Source organism: Somniosus microcephalus, unplaced genomic scaffold, assembly GCF_052327205.1.
Source record: "Somniosus microcephalus isolate GS21.2 unplaced genomic scaffold, FLI_Smic_1.0 unresolved_chr8, whole genome shotgun sequence".
Lineage (NCBI taxonomy): Eukaryota > Metazoa > Chordata > Chondrichthyes > Squaliformes > Somniosidae > Somniosus > Somniosus microcephalus.
The window spans coordinates 42,258,367-42,272,946 of NW_028225186.1; positions in this window are offsets into that span (position 1 = coordinate 42,258,367).

Genomic DNA, 14,580 nt, shown 5'->3' on the forward strand with positions numbered 1-14,580 from the left:
GTTTATAAAGGCCGGTGGTGGGCGCTCCGTTCCCGACTCCCGTGTCCGATTAGGGTGGGGGACGGCTCGTTGGAAAGCCCCGGCGCTGGCGCAGACTATATTGCCGGACTGCTCCCTGGCGAGTTCGGGAAAGTGTCGCAGTCCCTTACCGGCTGCCGCGCCGTCGGTCAGCGGCAGCTTATCGGGGATAACTTCGGGAGAGAAAGTCCGATCCGGTCCGGGTCAACTGCCACTGAACGGGGTGGCGGGGCCGCACAGACCAGTAGCCGGCTTGTGTAGCTGCCTCTTGGCCCGGACGAGGTACAGCCGTTGGCTGGAGACCGCTTTCCGACTGCTGAGCCGGTGCCGCGGGGACCCACCTTGATGCGCCGGCTGCCAGAGCAAGCCAGGAGCAAGGGGCATCCAAGGATATCGGAACGGAGTCGGTCCGACACGGGGAAGCTGGGTGCCCGTCGCTCCGAATCGAGGCCGGGGTTTTCGATCATAAAACTTGGCGGGCATTTGGACCCGGTTGTCCGGGAGCGGGTCCGCAACGGCGGGAGATTGCCTGGGTTTGGCCGGCCGGCAGTCGAAAGCCTTTCGCTCCGGACTCCCGTGTCCGATTTCGGTCAGGGAGGGCTCGTTGGAAAGCGCCTGCGCTGGCGCACACTATATTATGGGACTGGACCCCGGCAAGTTTGGGAAAGTGTCGCAGTCACGTACTGGCTGGCGGGCCGTCGGTCAGCGGCAGCTTATTGGGGATAACTTCGGGAACGAGTCCAATCCAGTCAGGAATAAGGGCAGCTGAACGGGCTGGCTAGGCCGCACAGAGCAGTACCGGGCTTGTGTAGCTGCCCCTTTCCCCGACCGAGGTACAGCCGTTGGCTGGAGACCGCTTTCCGACCACTGAGAGGGCGGGGCGAGGGGCAGCCTGCACGCGCCGGCTGCCAGAGCAAGCCAGGGGCAAGGGGCATGCAACGGTATCAGAACCGAGTCGGTCCGATACAGGGAAGCCTGGTGCCCGACGCTCCGAATCGAGCCCGGGGTTTTCGTGCTTATAACTTGGCGGGCATTTGGACCCGGTTGTCCGGGAGCGGGTACGCAACGGCGGGAGATTGCCTGAGTTTGGCCGGCCGGCAGTCGAACGCATTTCGCTCCGGACTCCCGTGTCCGATTTCAGTCAGGGAGGGCTCGTTGGAAAGCCCCTGCGCTGGCGCACACTATATCATCGAACTGGATCCCGGCAAGTTCGGGAAAGTGTCGCAGTCCCTTACCGCCTGCCGTGCCGTCGGTCAGCGGCAGCTTATCGGGGATAACTTCGGGACGGAAAGTCCGATCCGGTCCAGAGCAACGGCAGCTGAACGGAGTGGTGGGCCCGCACAGAGCAGTACCAGGCTTGTGTAGCTGCCCCTTTGCCCGACAGAGGTACAGCCGTTGGCTGGAGACCGCTTTCCGACCACTGAGAGGGCGGGGAAGTGGGCGGCCTGCACGAGCCGGCTGCCAGAGCAAGCCAGGGGCAAGGGGCATCCAAGGGTATCTGAACGGAGTCGGTCCGACACCGGCAAGCCGGGTGCCCGACGCTCCGAATCGAGCCCGGGGTTTTCGTGCGTATAACTTGGCGGGCATTTGGACCCGATTGTCCGGGAGCGGGTCCGCAACGGCGGGAGATTGCCTGAGTTTGGCCGGCCGGCAGTCGAACGCCTTTCGCTCCGGACTCCCGTGTCCGATTTCGGGCAGGGAGGGCTCGTTGGAAAGCCCCTGCGCTGGCGCACACTATATCATCGGACTGGATCCCGGCAAGTTCGGGAAAGTGTCGCCGTCCCCCAGCGGCTAACGAGCCGCCGGTCACCGGCAGCTTATCGGCGATAACTTCGGAAGGGAAAGTCCGATCCGGTCCGGATCAACGGCAGCCGAACGGGGTCGCGGGCCCGCACAGACCAGTACCTTGTGTGTGTAGCTGCCCCTTTCCCCGGCCGAGGTACAGCCGTTGGCTGGAGACCACTTTCCGACCACTGAGACGGCGGGGCAGGGGGCGGCCTGCACGCGCCGGCTGCCAAAGCAAGCCAGGGGCAAGCGGCATCCAACGGTATCTGAACGGAGTCGGTCCGACACCGGGAAGCCGGGTGCCCGTCCCTCCTACTCGAGCCCGGGGTTTTCGTGTATTTAAATTGGCGGGCATTTGGCCCTGGTTGCCCGGCACCAGTCGAACGCCTGTCGTTCCCGACTCCCGTGTCCGATTTCGTTCGGGGATGGCTCGTTGGAAAGCCCCTGCTCTGGCGCACACTGTATTGCCGAACTGGCCCCGGGCGAGTTAGGGAAAGTGTCGCCGTCCCGCAGCGGCTAACGGGCCCCCGGTCACCGGCAGCTTATCGCGGAGAACTTCGGGAGGGAAAGTCCGTTCCGGTCCGGGTCAACGGCAGCCGAACGGAGTGGCGGGGCCGTACAGACCAGTACCGGGCTTGTGTAGCTGTCAAATGGCCTTGTGCATTGTCTGAAACACTGGTTAATGAGTTGTCAAGGTAGCAAATAATAAACCAAAAGGGCAACTGATTAACTGAAATTTGTACATCGACAACTGGTTAACCAAAAGTCAGAGCGACAAATGATAAACCAAAAGGGCAACTGATTAACTGAATACTTGGCATTCACATTGGGGAAGGAAGTCCTATGGGAATGTATTCGGCCGCCTTACCGGGGCTTGGGGTGCTGCATTCCGGCTTGGGGAACCGAGTTGTGGTCGGCAAACGGCCTTGTGCATTGGATTCGGGACCAGCAGACACGAATTTAGGAAAATTGTGTGGAGGCGGGATGGAGGCGGGTTTGGGCCCGCACGCCAGTTTTGCGATTTTTATCCCCCGCACGCCTCCAATCCCGCCTCCCCGGCCCTAGCAAAATCCAGCCCATATTTCACACAAACACAAAAATATACGCACAGACTCACACGGTCAAACGCATACACTCACACAAACAGACTCACACGATCACACTCATACACTGACACATATTGGGCGGGATTTTGCTTCTGCGGGCGGGTTGGGGTTGCGGTCGTGTTCCCCACATTTTGGGCTGGATTTTCCTAAATTCGTGTCTGCTGGTCCCGACTCCGTCCCGCCTCCAGGAGGCGGGATAGGCCCTTAACGCCCTGAACAAGCCCTCAATTGGCTCTATAATCCCAACTGGCTTGAGGAGTAGCAGCTGCAGCTCAACCATTAAACGGCAGATTTGAACAGGCTTTAAATGCAGGTGGCATAACTTTGCTCTCGCAGGTCTGGGGGATCTTTCAGAAGGCTTCCCAAAGCTCTGGAAGTTTGCAGCCTGACAACCATCTCCAGTGTGGCCTCCTGGGAAACCCCTCTCGCCACCTTCACTGAGCGCTTCCTCAACTGAGGCACCTACCAGAAGCATGGGAGCTGTTTTTGGCCTGCCCTTCTGGATATTACATGAGGCCGCCCAACAGCAGCAGCAGCAACAGTTGCGCCAAGCTGCTGCTGCCCCACCTGAGGATGCACAGGCCAGAAGGGGCCAGCGCATTGGAAGTCCGTCGGCGCAGGAGATACCCCCCAAGCAGCGTCTACAGACGCAGGTTCAGCTACCTCGACATGTCTCAGCGGGAGTGCCAAAGGCTGCTCTGACTTTCGCGAGAGATGGTGGCTGACATCTGCGCAATGCTGCAGCAAGACCTGGAGCCCAGAGGAGCAGCTGGAGACCCCTTATCAGTGGCCATTAAAGTCACCATCGCACTCAACTTTTTTGCCTCAGGCTCATTCCAGGGATCAGCAGCAGCCATCAGCGGCATCTCCCAGGCGGCCGCACACACCTGCATCAAGCAGGTAACCGATGCCCTCTTTGCCATCGCGCACAATCACACCCATTTCACCAAGGATCTAGCAAGTGTCATGGCGAGAGCGGATGGATTTGCGAATCTTGCAGGCTTTCCAAGCGTGCAGGGCATCGTTGATTGCACACATGTGGCCCTTAAGGCTCCCCATCACAATCCTGGTATATTTGTCAACCGCAAGGGCTTCCACTCCCTGAACGTTCAGCTGGTGTGTAACCACAAGAAGGAAATTTTGCATGTTTGTGCCAAGTACCCTGGCAGTTGCCATGACTCCCTCATACTGCGCCAGTCTACTGTGCCTCCGCTATTCAGTCCGCCACACCAACTTAACGGATGGCTACTTGGAGACAAAGGCTATCCCTTGACGACGTGGCTATTGACGCCGCTGAGGAGCCCATCCAACGTAGCTGAGGAGAACTACAACTCCAGCCACCTTTCCACCAGAGCCATGATCGAGCAGACCATTGGTCTGCTGAAGATGCGCTTCAGATGCCTGGATAGATCAGGTGGAGCCCTGCAATACTCAGCAGCCAGGGTCTCCAGAATCGTTGTGGTTTGCTGTGTGCTTCACAACATGGCACAGGGTCGTGGCTTGCAGATGGCCGAGGACCAAGTGGCTCCTGGCATATCCTCCTCAGATGAGGAGGAGGAGGAGGAGGAGTAGGAGAGCGAAGACGAACATCTTGCAGAGGCTCATCAACCAGCGGCAGCAGTGCGCGAGAACATTGGTGGCTGGATGCAAGGGACGCGTTCAAAGTGGCCAGATTTGCTGAGCCTCGCCCATGAGGGACTAGTGCCTCGCATCCTTTTACCTGAGCACTGACAATAGCCAGGGAACAGCTGAGTTCTAGCGATGTGACCACCATACTGACCTCAAAGTGAAAGTCCCATTCGCGAAATGACACACGCCACAACTACAGCAGTAGCCAACTGATGTTTTGATCACATTATTCTGATGGCTTTCAACCATAACACATTAAATTCCACCCAAGTGACTACCCTTGTGACTATTTGTGCAGGTTATTTCTCTTACGCGTGCTCCTACGTAGTGGTACCCCAGTGGCATCAGCAGATGTGGAGGCCCCTTGCTCACTTCCTTGCTGCTCCTGTCTGGACACCTTTGGCGGGCGTCCTCTGGGTCTGCGAGCCTGTAAGGGCTGCGCAGCAGTCTCCTTCTCCTGCGGCTGTGCAGGGTTTGAGACGCCGATCTCACTTGGGTGCTGACTCAGGTGGGGCTCTGACCGAGGACTTGTCAGTGGCATGGAAGTTTGAGCGCTTGGAGAGGAGCCCCCACCTCCTTGTTCTCTGCCACCATCATCCCTCTCATTGGTCAGATCCCCCTCAGCGCTTGCAAGTGGCGAGAGAGCACCTTGCTGCACATCAGGGGAGCCATGGGGACCCATGTCGGGACTGGCAGTCCTTCTCAGAGGGACTGCCATGAAGGTCTGGTTTCTCCGTTCAATAGCTGCGCATCACTCCTCCAGAGATGTCAGTCTAGTCTGAACACTCACCATGTTTTCATTACTCAGCGACGTATCTCCTCCATGGCCATAGCCAGCCTTTCCACGGAGGTTGCCATCCTTTCCGTGGTAATGCCTTGATGCGCCAATGACTCCACAAAGGCTCTGCTCGCGTTAGCGGCGGACTCCTCCATTCGCTCCGCACTCGCAGCAGCCCTGGAGACAAAACCTGCCAGAGACTCCTGCATAGTTTCCTGGAGTGCTATCACCGCTGATACTGTGGATCTACCCAGTGGCAGAGGGTCGACATGCAGCTGAGCCGAGCTGGGAGAGTGCTGCGCCCTCCGACTAGGACTCTCCACTGCTGTCCCTGTCTCCACCATCTGCGGAGGCTCACTTGTGAGCTGTGATACACCAGGTGATGACACTACTCTATGTCCCGAAGGTCCCACCGAGGTGTCAGTTTCTGCGCTGGTGCTGGGTGCGTTGCCTTCTGCTGACACTGCGCCCTCAGAGGTTGCATCTTCCTCGGAGGAGTCTCGTAGCTGAGGCTGAACCTCCTCCTGCGTCCTGGAGATGGGAGCTTGCGATGGACCTGTGGGGGAGTAAAGGACAGTGTCAGAGATGAGAGGCCAGGGTTACCTGCACAGTGCTTATTGCAGATGATCAGAGGTCCATCTGTTAGAGCTTCCAAGTCATTATCAGCGAGTCATGCAATGCAATTGAGAGAGTTGGAAAACTCTTCTGTCACCAGCTTGCTCTGCTGCACCGGTCTCTCCGTCCCCCACTTGTGTGTCGTCCTGGACGCCGACGATGTCCAGGACCGCCTCCTCCCATGGGGTCAGCTGGGCTAAGAAGGCTGCCCCTTGCCCTGGCTTGGCTCGCTCTGCTCAGTTGTCAGCTCTCTTTTCCTGCAATGGGGGAGACAAGTGGAGTTTGAGCGAGAATGAATGAGTGAGTGTAGAGAATCGATGGCATAGATGCTTAGAAGGAGAGAAAGATGGAGTGAGATGGCAAGACCAAGGGCCCTCCCTATGTGATGTATGTTGCTTTCATAGCATGGCAGTGATAGGGAGTGTGAGGGCTGCATAGTCCATTAGTTCGGTGAATGTGATCATAGAGAGAGAGGGAGTGAGTGGGAAAGGGTGCATGGATGTCAGTGCCAAGTGGGATGTGGAGGAAGAGATTGGTAAAGCGGAGAGCTGGCGAGGAAAGGCAATGGGGATCAGATTAAGAGTGATGGGAACATCATACTCACTTTTCCAGTGCGCAGAAGGTCATGGAAGCGTTTGCGACATTGTTTCCATGTTCTGATGGTATTGCTGGTGTCATTCACTTGCTCTGCCACCCTCAGCCACACAGCCTTGGCTTGCTGAGGTGGCTTCTTCCTCCCCGAGGAGGGGAAGAGCACCTCCCTGCTCTTTTTCGCTCCCTCCACCAATGCCTGGAGGGCTGCCTCGTCAAATCTGGGTGATGCCTTCCTCCGACGTGTCGCCATGACTGATGATGTTCGCAGCAGCTGCTTGGGCGAGAAGCTTGGCAGTCTGATGAATTCAGTAAGGCTTGTCGAAGCCATTAAAAGAAGCAGCAGTGATGATCTCACCTGAAAAGCTCTCAGGTTGGGGTTCCCATTCGTGGGGAATCAATTGGGCTTTAAAATCTTAATTGCATCAGCTGCAGCTTCCAAGTCATTTGTGGGATTTTGCTACGGGGGCGGGTTTCCCACACGAATTCTGCACGATGTGGGCAACAGATGCAATTTTGATTTAACAGCCCAATTGATTCCCCACTTGTGGGAACCCCTAGCCAGAGAGCTATTAAGTTACGAAGATCGCCTCTGATTTGCAAGCAGCACGGCGGCATAGTGGTTAGCACTGTTGTATCACAGCGCTAGAGACCCGGGTTCTAATCCAGCCTCGGGTGACTATTTGTGTGGAGTTTGCACATTCTCACTGTGTTTGCGTGGGTTGGCTCCGGTGTCCTCCCACAGTCCAAAGATATGCAGGTTAGTTTGATTGGCTATGATAAATTGGCCCTGGAAGCAGCTGCTACCATCATCAATCATGACGACACACCGAAGTAAGGTGTGACGAGGCAGCCAATCAACCTAACCCGCACATCTTTGGACTGTGGTGAGGCAACAGTACTAACCACTGTGCTGCCGGGTAAATGCGGGACGGAATGCTGGATGGGAATGTATTCGGCCGCCTTACTGGGGCTTGGGGAACCGGAGTTGTGATCGTCATAATGGCCTTTGTGCAGTTTCTGAAACACTGGTTACTGAGCTGTCGAGGTCAGAGCGGCAACTGAATAACTGAATACTTGTCATTCACATTGGGGACAGAATTCTGGATGGGAATGTATTCGGCCGCCTTACCGGGGCTTGGGTGCTACATTCCCGCTTGGGGAACCGAGTTGTGGTCGTCATATGGCCTTTGTGCAGTTTCTGAAACACTGGTTAATGAGTTGTCGAGGTCAGAGCGACAAATGATTAACCAAGCAGGCAACTGGCTAACTGAAAACTTGTCATCCACATTGGGGACAGAATTCTGGATGGGAATGTATTCGGCCGCCTTACCGGGGCTTGGGTGCTACATTCCCGCTTGGGGAACCGAGTTGTGGTCGTCATATGGCCTTTGTGCAGTTTCTGAAACACTGGTTAATGAGTTGTCGAGGTCAAAGCGACAAATGATTAACCAAGCAGGCAACTGGCTAACTGAAAACTTGTCATTCACACTGGGGACGGAATTCTGGATGGGAATGTATTCGGCCGCCTTACCGGGGCTTGGGGTGCTCCATTCCCGCTTGGGGAACCAGTTGGGGTCGTCAAATGGCCTTTGTGCAGTTTCTGAAACACTGGTTACTGAGTTGTCGAGGTCAGAGCGACAAATGATTCACCAAGCAGGCAACTGATGAACTGAATACTTGTCATTCACATTGGGGACGGAATTCTGGATGGGAATGTATTCGGCCGCCTTACCGGGGCTTGGGGTGCTCGATTCCCGCTTGGGGATCCGAGTTGGAGTGGTCTAATGGACTTTGTGCAGTTTCTGAAACACTGGTTAATGAGTTGTCGAGGTGAGAGCGACAAATGATTCACCAAGCAGGCAACTGGCAAACTGAAAACTTGTCATTCACATTGGGGACGGAATTCTGGATAGGAATGTATTCGGCCGCCTTACCGGAGCTTGGGGTGCTCCATTCCCGCTTGGGGAACCGAGTTGGGGTGGTCAAATGCCCTTTGTGCAGTTTCTGAAACATTGGTTACTGAGTTGTCGAGGTCAGAGCGACAAATGATTTACCAAGCAAGCAACTGATGAACTGAATACTTGTCATTCACATTGGGGACGGAATTCCGGATGGGAATGTATTCGGCCGCCTTACCGGGGCTTGGGGTGCTCCATTCCCGCTTGGGGAACCGAGTTGGGGTGGTCAAATGGCCTTTGTGCAGTTTCTGAAACACTGGTTACTGAGCTGTCGAGGTCAGAGCGACAAATGATAAACCAAGGAGGCAACTGATTAACTGAATACTTGTCATTCACATTGGGGACAGAATTCTGGATGGGAATGTATTCGGCCGCCTTAGCGGGGCTTGGGGTGCTCCATTCCCGCTTGGGGAACCGAGTTGTGGTCGTCAAATGGCCTTTGTGCAGTTTCTGAAACACTGGTTATTGAGTTGTCGAGGTCAGAGCGACAAATGATTAACCAAGCAGGGAACTGGCAAACTGAAAACTTGTCATTCACATTGGGGACGGAATTCTGGAAGGGAATGTATTCGGCTGCCTTACCGGAGCTTGGGGTGCTCCATTCCCGCTTGGGGAACCGAGTTGTGGTCGTCAAATGGCCTTTGTGCATTTTCTGAAACACTGGTTAATGAGTTGTCGAGGTCAGAGCGACAAATGATTAACCAAGCAGGCAACTGGCTAACTGAAAACTTGTCATTCACATTGGGGACGGAATTCTGGATGGGAATGTATTCGGCCGCCTTACCGCGGCTTGGGGCGCTCCATTCCCGCTTGGGGAACCGAGCTGTGGTCGTCAAATGGCCTTTGTGCAGTTTCTGAAACACTGGTTAATGAGTTGTCGAGGTCAGAGCGACAAATGAGTAACCAAGGAGGCAACTGATTAACTGAATACTTGTCATTCACATTGGGGACGGAATTCTGGATGGGAATGTATTCGGCCGCCTTACCGGGGCTTGTGGTGCTCGATTCCCGCTTGGGGAACCGAGTTGGAGTGGTCAAATGGCCTTTGCAGTTTCTGAAACACTGGTTAATGAGTTGTCGAGGTGAGAGCGACAAATGATTAACCAGGGAGGCAACTGATCAACTGAATAATTGTCATTCACATTGGGGACGGAATTCTGGATGGGAATGTATTCGGCCGCCTTACCGGGGCTTGGGGTGCTCCATTCCTGCTTGGGGAACCGAGTTGTGGTCGTCAAATGGCCTTTGTGCATTTTCTGAAACACTGGTTAATGAGTTGTCGAGGTCAGAGCGACAAATGATTAACCAAGGAGGCAACTGATCAACTGAATACTTGTCATTCACATTGGGGACGGAATTCTGGATGGGAATGTATTCGGCCGCCTTACCGGGGCTTGGGGTGCTCCATTCCTGCTTGGGGAACCGAGTTGTGGTCGTCAAATGGCCTTTGTGCACTTTCTGAAACACTGGTTAATGAGTTGTCGAGGTCAGAGCGACAAATGATTAACCAAGCAGGCAACTGGCTAACTGAAAACTTGTCATTCACATTGGGGACGGAATTCTGGATGGGAATGTATTCGGCCGCCTTACCGGAGCTTGGGGTGCTCCATTCCCGCTTGGGGAACCGAGTTGGGGTGGTCAAATGGCCTTTGTGCAGCTTCTGGAACACTGGTTAATGAGTTGTCGAGGTCAGAGCGACAAATGATTAACCAAGGAGGCAACTGATCAACTGAATACTTGTCATTCACATTGGGGACAGAATTCTGGATGGGAATGTATTCGGCCGCCTTACCGGGGCTTGGGTGCTACATTCCCGCTTGGGGAACCGAGTTGTGGTCGTCATATGGCCTTTGTGCAGTTTCTGAAACACTGGTTAATGAGTTGTCGAGGTCAGAGCGACAAATGATTAACCAAGCAGGCAACTGGCTAACTGAAAACTTGTCATCCACATTGGGGACGGAATTCTGGATGGGAATGTATTCGGCCGCCTTACCGGGGCTTGGGGTGCTCCATTCCCGCTTGGGGAACCGAGTTGGGGTCGTCAAATGGCCTTTGTGCAGTTTCTGAAACACTGGTTAATGAGTTGTCGAGGTCAGAGCGACAAATGTTTAACCAAGCAGGCAACTGAATAACTGAATACTTGTCATTCACATTGGGGACGGAATTTTGGATGGGAAAGTATTCGGTCGCCTTACCGTGGCATGGGGTGCTCCATTCCCGCTTGGGGAACCGAGTTGGGGTGGTCAAATGGCCTTTGTGCAGTTTCTGGAACACTGGTTACTGAGCTGTCGAGGTCAGAGCGGCAACTGAATAACTGAATACTTGTCATTCACATTGGGGACAGAATTCTGGGTGGGAATGTATTCGGCCGCCTTACCGGGGCTTGGGGTGCTCCATTCCCGCTTGGGGAACCGAGTTGGGGTCGTCAAATGGCCTTTGTGCAGTTTCTGAAACACTGGTTAATGAGTTGTCGAGGTCAGAGCGACAAATGATTAACCAAGCAGGCAACTGGCTAACTGAAAACTTGTCATTCACACTGGGGACGGAATTCTGGATGGGAATGTATTCGGCCGCCTTACCGGGGCTTGGGGTGCTCCATTCCCGCTTGGGGAACCGAGTTGGGGTCGTCAAATGGCCTTTGTGCAGTTTCTGAAACACTGGTTAATGAGTTGTCGAGGTCAGAGCGACAAATGATTCACCAAGCAGGCAACTGATGAACTGAATACTTGTCATTCACATTGGGGACGGAATTCTGGATGGGAATGTATTCGGCCGCCTTACCGGGGCTTGGGGTGCTCGATTCCCGCTTGGGGATCCGAGTTGGAGTGGTCTAATGGACTTTGTGCAGTTTATGAAACATTGGTTACTGAGTTGTCGAGGTCAGAGCGACAAATGATTAACCAAGCAGGCAACTGGCTAACTGAAAACTTGTCATTCACATTGGGGACGGAATTCCGGATGGGAATGTATTCGGCCGCCTTACCGGGGCTTGGGGTGCTCCATTCCCGCTTGGGGAACCGAGTTGGGGTGGTCAAATGGCCTTTGTGCAGTTTCTGAAACACTGGTTACTGAGCTGTCGAGGTCAGAGCGACAAATGATAAACCAAGGAGGCAACTGATTAACTGAATACTTGTCATTCACATTGGGGACAGAATTCTGGATGGGAATGTATTCGGCCGCCTTAGCGGGGCTTGGGGTGCTCCATTCCCGCTTGGGGAACCGAGTTGTGGTCGTCAAATGGCCTTTGTGCAGTTTCTGAAACACTGGTTAATGAGTTGTCGAGGTCAAAGCGACAAATGATTAACCAAGCAGGCAACTGGCTAACTGAAAACTTGTCATTCACACTGGGGACGGAATTCTGGATGGGAATGTATTCGGCCGCCTTACCGGGGCTTGGGGTGCTCCATTCCCGCTTGGGAACCTAGTTGTGGTCGTCATATGGCCTTTGTGCAGTTTCTGAAACAGTGGTTACTAAGTTGTCGAGGTCAGAGCGACAAATGATTAACCAAGTAGGCAACTGGCTAACTGAAAACTTGTCATTCACATTGGGGACGGAATTCTGGATGGGAATGTATTCGGCCGCCTTACCGGGGCTTGGGGCGCTCCATTCCCGCTTGGGGAAACGAGCTGGGTTCGTCAAATGGCCTTTGTGCAGTTTCTGAAACACTGGTTAATGAGTTGTCGAGGTCAGAGCGACAAATGATTAACCAAGGAGGCAACTGATTAACTGAATACTTGTCATTCACATTGGGGACAGAATTCTGGATGGGAATGTATTCGGCCGCCTTAGCGGGGCTTGGGGTGCTCCATTCCCGCTTGGGGAACCGAGTTGTGGTCGTCAAATGGCCTTTGTGCTGTTTCTGAAACACTGGTTACTGAGCTGTCGAGGTCAGAGCGACAAATGAATAACCAAGCAGGCAACTGAGTAACTGAATACTTGTCATTCACATTGGGGACGGAATTCTGGATGGGAATGTATTCGGCCGCCTTACCGGAGCTTGGGGTGCTCCATTCCCGCTTGGGGAACCAGTTGGGGTGGTCAAATGGCCTTTGTGCAGTTTCTGAAACACTGGTTAATGAGTTGTCGAGGTCAGAGCGACAAATGATTCACCAAGCAGGCAACTGATGAACTGAATACTTGTCATTCACATTGGGGACGGAATTCTGGATGGGAATGTATTCGGCCGCCTTACCGGGGCTTGGGGTGCTCGATTCCCGCTTGGGGATCCGAGTTGGAGTGGTCTAATGGACTTTGTGCAGTTTCTGAAACACTGGTTAATGAGTTGTCGAGGTGAGAGCGACAAATGATTCACCAAGCAGGCAACTGGCAAACTGAAAACTTGTCATTCACATTGGGGACGGAATTCTGGATGGGAATGTATTCGGCCGCCTTACCGGAGCTTGGGGTGCTCCATTCCCGCTTGGGGAACCGAGTTGGGGTCGTCAAATGGCCTTTGTGCAGTTTCTGAAACACTGGTTAATGAGTTGTCGAGGTCAGAGCGACAAATGAATAACCAAGGAGGCAACTGATTAACTGAAAACTTGTCATTCACATTGGGGACGGAATTCTGGATGGGAATGTATTCGGCCGCCTTACCGGAGCTTGGGGTGCTCCATTCCCGCTTGGGGAACCGAGTTGGGGTGGTCAAATGCCCTTTGTGCAGTTTCTGAAACATTGGTTACTGAGTTGTCGAGGTCAGAGCGACAAATGATTTACCAAGCAAGCAACTGATGAACTGAATACTTGTCATTCACATTGGGGATGGAATTCTGGATGGGAATGTATTCGGCCGCCTTACCGGGGCTTGGGGTGCTCCATTCCTGCTTGGGGAACCGAGTTGTGGTCGTCAAATGGCCTTTGTGCATTTTCTGAAACACTGGTTAATGAGTTGTCGAGGTCAGAGCGACAAATGTTTAACCAAGCAGGCAACTGAATAACTGAATACTTGTCATTCACATTGGGGACGGAATTTTGGATGGGAAAGTATTCGGCCGCCTTACCGTGGCATGGGGTGCTCCATTCCCGCTTGGGGAACCGAGTTGGGGTGGTCAAATGGCCTTTGTGCAGTTTCTGGAACACTGGTTACTGAGCTGTCGAGGTCAGAGCGGCAACTGAATAACTGAATACTTGTCATTCACATTGGGGACAGAATTCTGGGTGGGAATGTATTCGGCCGCCTTACCGGGGCTTGGGGTGCTCCATTCCCGCTTGGGGTACCGAGTTGGGGTGGTCAAATGGCCTTTGTGCAGTTTCTGAAACACTGGTTAATGAGTTGTCGAGGTCAGAGCGACAAATGATTAACCAAGCAGGCAACTGGCTAACTGAAAACTTGTCATTCACACTGGGGACGGAATGCTGGATGGGAATGTATTCGGCCGCCTTACCGGGGCTTGGGGTGCTCCATTCCCGCTTGGGGAACCGAGTTGGGGTCGTCAAATGGCCTTTGTGCAGTTTCTGAAACACTGGTTAATGAGTTGTCGAGGTCAGAGCGACAAATGATTCACCAAGCAGGCAACTGATGAACTGAATACTTGTCATTCACATTGGGGACGGAATTCTGGATGGGAATGTATTCGGCCGCCTTACCGGGGCTTGGGGTGCTCGATTCCCGCTTGGGGATCCGAGTTGGAGTGGTCTAATGGACTTTGTGCAGTTTATGAAACATTGGTTACTGAGTTGTCGAGGTCAGAGCGACAAATGATTTACCAAGCAAGCAACTGATGAACTGAATACTTGTCATTCACATTGGGGACGGAATTCTGGATGGGAATGTATTCGGCCGCCTTACCGGGGCTTGGGGTGCTCCATTCCCGCTTGGGGAACCGAGTTGGGGTCGTCAAATGGCCTTTGTGCAGTTTATGGAACACTGTTTAATGAGTTGTCGAGGTCAGAGCGACAAATGATAAACCAAGCAGGCAACTGATTCACTGAATACTTGTCATTCACATTGGGAACGGAATATTGGATGGGAAAGTATTCGGCCGCCTAACCGTGGCTTGGGGTGCTCCATTCACGCTTGGGGAACCGAGTTGGGGTGGTCATATGGCCTTTGTGCAGTTTCTGAAACAGTGGTTAATGAGTTGTCGAGGTCAGAGC